This window comes from Neophocaena asiaeorientalis, unplaced genomic scaffold, assembly GCF_003031525.2.
Source record: "Neophocaena asiaeorientalis asiaeorientalis breed wild unplaced genomic scaffold, Neophocaena_asiaeorientalis_V1.1 scaffold426, whole genome shotgun sequence".
Taxonomy (NCBI): Eukaryota; Metazoa; Chordata; class Mammalia; order Artiodactyla; family Phocoenidae; genus Neophocaena; species Neophocaena asiaeorientalis.
Genome location: NW_020185323.1, coordinates 492992 through 502801, shown reverse-complemented (window position 1 = coordinate 502801; position 9810 = coordinate 492992). Strand labels below are relative to the sequence as shown.

The 9810-nt window shown below is 40.6% G+C and overlaps 1 protein-coding gene across 1 annotated transcript in view; it reads right to left on the bottom strand.

Annotated features, from left to right (window-relative positions):
• EFHC2 (EF-hand domain containing 2) overlaps positions 1–9810 on the bottom strand; it is a 185144-nt gene that overhangs the window by 74719 nt on the left and 100615 nt on the right.

Sequence of the window (9810 nt, the reverse complement as noted above, 5' to 3'; positions counted from 1 at the left end):
TTGTACGTTGTTAGGGGAAATGTAAACTGGTATAACCTCTTTTGGTAAAAGGTCTGCCAGTTTCTTAAAAAAACTAAACATACACCTATGTGCTAGCAACTCCATTCATAGTTATGTAACCAAGAGAAAGAAAATTATGTTCACAAAAATATTTGTACAAAAATGTTCAGAGCAGGTTTATTTATATTAGCCAAAAGTTGGAAATAACCCAGGTGTCTATCAGCAGGGGAAAGAATAAACAAATTGTGGTATTCTCATACAATGGAACACTACTCAGCAATATGAAGGAATGAATTACTGATACAGTCAACAATATGGATAATTCTCAAAATCATACTTAATAAGAGAATCCGCAAAAGAATATATATGCTGTATAATTTCATTTATATGAAATTCTAGAACAGGGAAAAAGCCATTTACTGTGAAAAAAATCAGAAAAGTGGCTGCCCCTTGAATGGGGGATGTGGGCAGGGACTGACTAGGTTGGGGTGTGAGGGAACTTTCTGGGTGACGGTAATGTTGTACAGCTTAATAGGGATTTGTGTTGCACAGGTGTATGCATTTGTCAAAATTAAGCAAATGTATACTTAAGGTTGATGCATTTTATTGAATATAAATTTTACATCAAAAGGAAAAAATGTAAATAAATGGTAAGCATGCTGATATATTTAGAGGGAAGTAATTGATGTCTGTGATTTTCTTTGAAATGCACCAAAGTTAAGATGGATTGATGGATGGAGAGAGGGGTGTATGAATGGAGAGATGCATGATAAAGCACATAATAGTAAAATATTAATGATTCAATCTAAGTGGGGAAAATAAATGGGTAAGAATTTGTTGCTAATTTGACAAGAATTTGAAAATTATAAAAATGATTCCATCCCCAATTTAATTGTGAAGCTCTGGAATTCTGTAACATAAATATAAAATATTATGGCCCATAATAAAAGAATTTTAAGTAAGCACATTAAAATTATTTGACTCTAATCAATAATCAGAGTAGAGCATCAAGTGGAACAACTCATACACCCTGCTCTATGATTATGAGACTCTTGACTTCTGCTCTAAGCATTCTGCCAGCATTTGTCATTAGCTCTTTCTGGAAACTGAAGCAAGAAACGAAAAATGCTCAGTGCTCTTTGCCCAGGCTTTTTGGTTTTATTTGCTTGAGCTTTATTTATCTTTTTAATTTTTTTTCTACAATTGCTCATTGTTAAAAAAAAATCAAAGAATGAGGCAGCTTGGTGTGCAGCCTGCTAGGACTTCTTCAAAGGATACACAATCCCTGAAATATTTATATAAATATACATGCACATATAACCTTTAGACTTTTGGCATAAATAGGATCATATTATACAGACTTCTGAATTTTGCTTTATCTACAAAACAGCATGATATATATATGGTAGCCATTAGTGCTGTTTACCTAACATCTGGTTTCCCTCTTTCCTCTGAACATATGGGTGGAGCCATGTGACTAGTACTGGCCAATGAACTGAGAGTGTAAATGATATGTATTTCTTCCCAGCTGAGACTTATTGGGCTTGACCCTCCAAAGCTCTCTTCTCTCTCTGTTATATTCAAGGTAGTGGCTGTTCTGTCAGATTCAGTCCCTGAGTGGCTACTGTGAACAAAGCTCCCTCTGACAACAACAATGGATACACAGAATAAACAAGAAATAACCTTTGTTGATTTAGTTCCCTGAGATTTGGGGGTTCGCTATTACTGCAGCATTACTTAACCAATCCTGACTAACACATTGAACATTTTCTCAAGTATGCATATTTGGCCTATCTCATTCTTTCTAATGGCTAAATAGTACAGTCTTAAACCAAAGCAGTAGAATTTATCCAACTACTCCCCTATTGTTGGACATTTGATTTTCCCCAATTTTTGCTATTACAAAGCTTGCTGCAATAAATATTGTGTGTGCATACACACACATACACATATCTATTACAATCCACTTGTCAAATTCTTTCTGAGTAAAAAGTTTCTAAACGTGCAATGACTAGGTAAAAGGGTCTAAGTATTAGATACTGCCAATTGCCCTCTAAAATGCTGAACCAATTTAAACTCCTATCAATAGAAAATGAAAGTACCTGTTATCCCACATGCTCATCTGGAGCCAGTTATGTTATTCTTTTTAAATGTCACCAATACAATAGGTGGAAATATTTCATTGTTGTTTCAGCTTGCGTGATTATTGGGCTTCTTTTCATAGGTTTAAAGGCTGCTTGTATTGCTTCTGAGAATTGTTTATTCCTGTCCTTAACCCATTTTTGTCTGTTGGCTTTACAGTTTTTCATAAATCCTTAATGTCAATCCCCTGGTTCTTATACTGGTTGTAAATATTTTCTCTCAGTCTGTCCCTTGTCTTTTAAATTTGTTTACAGTATTTTTTGCCTAGAGAAATAGAAAATTTTCCTGTAGTCAATACAGTCAACTTTTCCTTTATGGTTTTTGGAAACTGTGCCCTACCTACCACAAAATTAAAATGTATTAAATGTTTCCTAATCAATTATCACTAAAACCTTTATTATTAATCCATTCATTGTCCACTGAATTGAGGACTTCTCTGTACCTTATAATAAAGTCCATAAAAATGAATCTTTTACGGGCTCTATACTCTGTTTCACTGGTATTTTAGTTTAATCCTCTATTAGTATATTACAGTGTTTTCAAATATCTATAAACTACGTAAATTCTAGTATCTTGACTGTAATATTCTTCCTCTTCAACATTTTTTTCAATCCCTGATTTTTCTTGAGGGACCTCAAAATCAATGAGCCAATTTCTCTCCCCTAACCCTGCAAAACAAAACCAAATCTAACAACAGCAACAACAAAAACTCACATTGTAAATGCTGATTAGAATTGCTTCAAATCTAGATTAATTTGGACAGATTAGAATTTTTAAAATAGTGTCTTCCCATTCAGAGATATGATAAAAATTTGAAATTGTATTCATTTTAGTCTTACACATTTCTTGTCCAATTTATTCCCAGGTATTTCATCATTTTTGTTGCTATAGTGAATAGTACCCCCCCATTGCATAATATTTCCTGTTTATTACTAGGAAAACTATTGCTTTTTATGTAGTTTTCTTGTATTTAGCTACTTTCCTAAATATTCTTAATATTTCTAATCATTTTTAAATTGAGTCTTTTGGATTTTTAGATATAAAATCACATTTGGGTTCTAATTTAAAAATCAGTCTCCAGTTCTATTTTGGGCTATTTACACAATTGGTTCCTAAATGCCTATTTCCACTATACCTAGGGTACAAAATAATGGAATTTTATGGCTGGAAGGGACCTTAAAATAATCTAATCCAAGGGTTACCTCGTCAAGTACCTTCTGGGATATGCAGGTAAGATAAATGGGAGAAGGTATACGACAATAAGGAATTGTAGAGACTGGGGAAGAGTGCAGAGACCAGGTACAGTCTGAGGCGGACAGTTGCCACTCACCCCCAACTGACAGTTGACATGGGGAAATGTAGGCCCAGTTTCTATTTTTCAAGAGGAGAGAGAAATATAGACTTTTATGTTTAAACTCTTAATTTTAAAAAACATTAAACAAAAACCAAACAAAACACGATTGCCAGCTATCAATCCATGAACTTGAAAGTAACCCAATGCCTTCACTGAGGGCAATTTAAACTCAGAAAGGCGTGTCAGAGATTGCAAAAGTAGTGGAATATAGGGGAGGAGTCTGTATTTTGTTTAGCTGCCCGGGTGGATCAGAACAGTATTTGCGAAGTGCTAAAACCAGGCAAGTGTTTTGCCTGGTTTGTTTACAAGCAAGGAGTTCAGTTCCTAATGTTGACATTTTACGCCCCCTGTTTGGCTCATCTTGGCTTGGATTTGCCGTCATAGCAAATGAAGAGGGTACCTTTTAAATCGCCCATCTATATTTGGGGAAATTACCATGCTATTTTCTCCGTCACCCCAACATGGAAGTCAGAGCTCAATTTCCCAGGCTTCCTTGCAGTTAGAAACAAACCCAGGCTCTGCCAATCGGGGAAGCTTACATGAGACCTTGACTTGGAAGGGATTAACAAGAGAAAACCAGCTAGGCGTGGCCACCTTTGGTGTCAGAGGGGTCCAGCTTTCAGTGGTAGCAAAGGACACAAGGTTGCCAAAAGTAGTGGCAGTGATGGTTGTGGTAAAATCAAGTTCTTGGCAGCAGCGCAAATGTAGCAACGAGTGTGGGTGGTGCAGTAGGAACAGAGGCCATTTTCTCATCAGACAAGTTCTACAGCCCAGTTCTGGGCACTGTTCCTAGAACTGAGCCTCAAGCTTGTTGCTCCAGCCCTTCCAAAGATACTGTGAACCACCCAGGATCCTTTTTAAAAATTCCTTTTCTGCTTAACTAGCCAGAGAGGATTCTGCTTTTTAAAAACTAAGCCCTCACCAGTACAAACAACACCATCAGGCAGTGACAGAATCAAATCAAAGATCTCGGTCTCTTTGATTCCCAGGCCAGCATTTTTTCTATGACATCACATTTATTTATATTTAATGCTTTTAGGAAGGTTCAAAATGCTGTTTTCAAAAATGTATGCGGAGGCTCGTATCTCAAAGACATGGTATGGACACTGTCAAAGTGTCTATTTGGTTCAAGATGAGAGTACATGTTTGAGTGCTTTTGGAATTTGTCTTGGTTTTTCCTTCTGTTCATGTAGATTCATAGACTAGTGGCTTCCTTAAAAGATGTTAGTTAGGCTTACAATAAAAAGACCAATGTACACAGAGTTGTTCAAAAAAAGATAGAGCAAAACCACATAAAAGGAGAGATAACTGTCTGAGATAAATCAGGATGAGATCATTACAATTTTCTAAGCACTAAATTTATAATCTTCTTCCTTGAAGTAAAGGACAGTAACGGGGTGGATTATATTAATGTTTCCCAACCTTGGTCCACCAACGGTGATGTTTATTTTCCACCTTCATGGCCTCCAAGTTTTTAAAGGGCTTCTTCCAACCTCATTTATTAAAGAATGCTTTCAATGACCTCATCAAGAGTAAATACAGAACTTACTGAAATATCGAAAACAGGACATAGATTCCTACTACTATTTTCGGTGACTATTTCAAACTATTCCAACTATTGGGGTAAAGGGTTTTCATTTTCTAGTGTCCGCCATGCACTACAGTGTGCTACAATAAGAACTTTACATACGTCATCAGATTTATTCATCACAACAGCTCTATGCAGTAGGTATTATTACCATCCCCATTTTGTAGGTGAAAACATTGCTCAGCAACTTACTCAAGGCCACCAAGTTGACAAATGGCAGAGCTGAGATTTGGATGCAAGCCTACAAGTCTAAAATTGAATCTGTTTACTACATTATACTACCTCTCTCAGGAAGAATTTTAAGTTTACAAGAACGAAAATTTCCTCGAGGCTGTAAATCTTGGAATTTATTACATCGATGCTCACAGGAAATCTCCTGATCCCACAGTTGATAATGGGGGTCTGAGGAAGAATGGTGTAATAATTCACTACATTCACTGAGGCCTGAGACACGGGGTGCTGGAGGTATCTAGGAAAGACTCCAGGGTGAACCGGGCATGTGCCCTGACCTTGGGAAAGAGGTGAGCACTGAGCACACAGAAAACCAAAATACATGCAGGCTACATGGGGCGGGTGTCACCTCTGATGGAGAGATCAAGGCTCGGGGAGGTGGCCGGAGGGAGGGGCTGGCCACGTCTTCCCTGGCACAGGGCCCTCGCTGCTGCTGTCGCCTAGGGTTCTGAGTCCAGGGCCCCCATCAGGAAGCCTCACCCTGCCCATGTTCCCAACTGCACGAAACACTAGCCCTGCCAAGCCTAGTCCCTGCCTGGCTCCCTGCTGAAACCTGCCCGTCAGGTATCGAGGCTCTGAGAAAGGCTCTCTGCACTTTCTTCGATAACAATCCATGGCTGTCACAGGCCAATCTGACAGACCATGAAAAAAGTGTCCCAGAGAAATAGGTCCAGCCTAGAGGCAGAGCCAGCTAGCCCCACAAGGCAGAAGAGAAACACTCCCTCCCCAAACTGCCCTCTGTTTCCACCTGCCCCTGCATTCCTTCAGGTCAATTTTGAGGCAAATATCTCAGGAAGGCCCACAGGTTAATCCAGTAATCCATTATCAACCATGGCACCTTATGCAGAGAGAGTTTATTAGCTCCTGCCCGCAAGGTTTCCCTGAGAAGCGGTGCAAATCTCTGAGAAGAAAGAAAATGCCCGGGGCTTAGACTGCTGCCCAAAGCAGCAAGCTTGAGCTCTGAGGCGCCAGGTACATACTGAAAGGGCCAGGTATGTAAGCAGGGGAGAAAATGAGGGCCACAGAGGTGAAGCCCAGAGGCCTACACTGCAGTCCTGCCTCTGCCCGCCCACTCTACTACTTCGATGCACAAATTTGAAAAGGGAACATTTTACAAGTGTATTCATAAACCTACAGAATGTTTCAGAATGTCAGCGCCTAGAAGGGGCCTTAGAGACCATTATATGGACCAAAGAGTGAGGTGTAGGTAGGTGAAGTGAGTTGCCCAAGTCACTTGACTTGTGAGAGTCGGGACTAGCTCTCCCTGACTTCCCTACAGTCAGAGACAGATTTCCCTTCCCCAGAGCAAGGTAATCAATTATTTACTTGTTTGATGCAAATTTTAGACAGAATGTTCCTTGAGAAATAGGACCATTCATTAAATTATTCAACAAACACCTACTGTACTTGGCGGGAGCCAATTGTGGAGGCAGGGAAATAAACGAATAACTCAACACGGGTTACCAGTGGATAATACAGGAAAAGCATTTAGCACGATGTATGGTCCACAGTAAGTGCTCAATAAACGGTGACTTCTCTAAAAGAATAATTCGAGTGAGATGGAAATAAGGGAAGAGATGGAGGCAAGGGTCAGATCATGACCAAACTCACATGAAACACTAAAAGGTTGGGATTTGCCCTAGAGCAAAGGAACGACATGATCAGATTTTAGGGAGGTCACTCTGGCACAGCTTTGGAGGATGAGTGTTAAGACAAGGAGTCCAGGTGAACAGATGAAAAGCTGAACTGCAACAGTGAAGCTAGAGATGGAGAGAGGTAGTTTAAGAAGTGCAATTTCAAGAGGGTGGGAGAGGTCAAGATAGGGGAAAGACAAGGTAGACCCTGGCCCAGGCCCTGGGGACAAGTATGGTGGCCTTTACCAAGACAGGGTCCCCAGCTACAACTTTATGGGAGAAGAAAAAGAGGTCAATTTAGGGAAAGTTATTTGGGGATGCCTTAGGGACATCCAAAGGGGAGATGTCTCGGAGGCATTCGTACTTCCAGATTTATAATTCAGGAAAACGGTCTGAGCATGAGGAACTAAAATGAGAACTCAGCCTTTAGCTGACAGCCAAAGCAATGGGGGCTGGATAAAATGCAGCCACTCAACAAATATTCACACCCAGGCACTGTGAAAAGTGATAAACTTAAAGCAAAAAACAAGAAAGAGAAGGTCCTTTCCCTCAAAGAGGTTACGTTCTGGTGAGAGGAGCCAGAATATACACTCATACATACATACAGAAATAAAAGAAAAATATTAGCTAGTAAAAGCTCCAAGCACAGAATTAAATCAGGATGTGGTGTGATAGCAACTGACTATGTACTTTCTTTGCCTTTGCCCAGGAAAGAACGTGAAGAGCAAAAAAGAGGGCTGAAGACCATGAACTAGGGACCCACAGATGGTGCAGTGCCCGACACCAAGCATATCACACGGACCAGGACCTCTTGACGCCTCTTCTGCACTCTCATCTGGAGACAGAACCCCCAAGAATAATCCTAGCATCTCATTATTCCGTTCAGGAACTGTGATATGTAGTGAGCCCAGCACGAGGTGCCAGGTTTAGGGCAGTGAACAGGGCTGTCGAGGACCCTGCTCCTCAGAAAGCTCACATTCTAATAGGAGAAGACACACCCAGGCACGCACACACTTAAATAAACTTAACTGCAAGTTGTGCTAAGTGCTGTGAAAAATATAAACAAGGGGCTAAGAAAAACAGTGAGTGATCTACTTTAGGTAGACTAGAAAGAAATCCCCTAGGAGGAAGCAGCATTTACAATGAGTCCCAGGGTTTGCCGCGAAAAGGATGGTGGTGTGGACGTTCTGAGCAGAGAGAACTGCGTGTGCATAGGCTTGGAGGAGGGAAAGAGCTTGACGTGTTTGAGAAAGCAAGTGACTGACGGTCAGCAAGGCCAGAGGACAGAGCTGGAGGAAAAGAAGTGATGACACTGGAAATACAGAGTTGCATCGCTCAAGGAAGGCCCTGCCGGCTGCAATAAAACGTTTGGATCTTACTGGAAGCCACTGAAGGGTTTTTCAAACCAGGTACAGCCTGATCTGATTTCTGTCTTAAGGAATTTCTGGCCAGGGGAGGGCCTAAATATTGGCAGCTAGTTCTTTCTGATCATCTTTCTGAGCCTTGAGGTCACCCTGCAATCACACAGTGTGGCCATCCTTTATTCCGCCCACAATCAGGGTCAGGCTGCAGAGGAACTTTTCCTCCTTGGATCTCCTGCCTGGCCTAAGTGCTTCCCCCAAAGCCCCATAAACTTACTAAAGTGTTTCCAATAGACACTGCTAGAGTACTAGGAGAATGGACGCTTTTGTAAAAGAACACAAAATAATAAAACGAACCCCCTCCCTCATTTCTGATGGAAATTCGCTTTCCCCTCCACTGCTTTCCATTAGTCCACGGCCTGAGCAATTGTCTCTGCTCTTTACCCTGTCTCCATTTATTTTCCAAGAGGCCACGAACATGTGTACTGCTATGAACAATAACAAAGAACTATAAATTCTTATTGATCCCAGAAGCTTGGGAATTCTAAACAATAAAAATATGTCCTCTGACTGCTGCTCTCAAAAGAATATTTTGGAGGCACAGAAGAGGTTTGTTGAAATAACAAATGAGCTTTGGGGACACTCTGGGCCAAATGGAGGGCTCGGGTCACCAGGTATTGATGCAACAGGCAACTTCATACACAAAGTTAGAAAGACCTCCCTGCCACCCTCTCCTGGGCTCACGTCTTCATTTCTCAGCCACATCTTGACTGTATCAAGCTGAGTTTCCTATATAGCTTTCAGCCACTATTGTTTTTAGGAGCCAGCATTCTCAGCCTAAAGAGAAAGTCCCCTTTGTCCTCCATCTGTGATTTAATTTACATTCTCCTGAACGCTCCATTCACTTTGTTTTCAGGCTAAGAAGTCTCACAATTGTACCAGACCCTGAATTTGAATTTCCCTGTGTTTCTGCTGTTTGGAAATTTGCCTAGGTCAGTCACTGGACAGTCCTAGAATTCAGCTTAACCTTAGAGAAAATCTTTATTGTTCATGATTTCTTATAATACTTCTAACCTCTGTCATATATTTTCCCCTTGATTTCTACATTTTTGTGTCTTTCAAAATACATATGTGTGTGAGCACACATACACACAGATGCATACATAGCACCTTTCCTCTGATAATTGCCGAAGTTTCCACCATCTTTTCCAACTGGATCGCATTCCTAAGGAGATGTCCCTCCTAGATTCCTCAGATTTCAGAGGGGTGCTCTTAGCTGCACTGTTTTCAGCCTTTCTCATTCAGATGCAGCCTTCCTGGCATTCCCCTGATCCTTCAATGCCCTGCGTGATTCACAAGACAATGTGCCCAACTGACTTACTATGCCTTTGCCTCTCTGTTCTCCCCTAGGAACTTCTTTTATATGCAAATGCATAAAGTTTACTAGAAATGGGCAAAACTTGACCACAAAGTAATACGAATGTAAAGAAATACCAATTC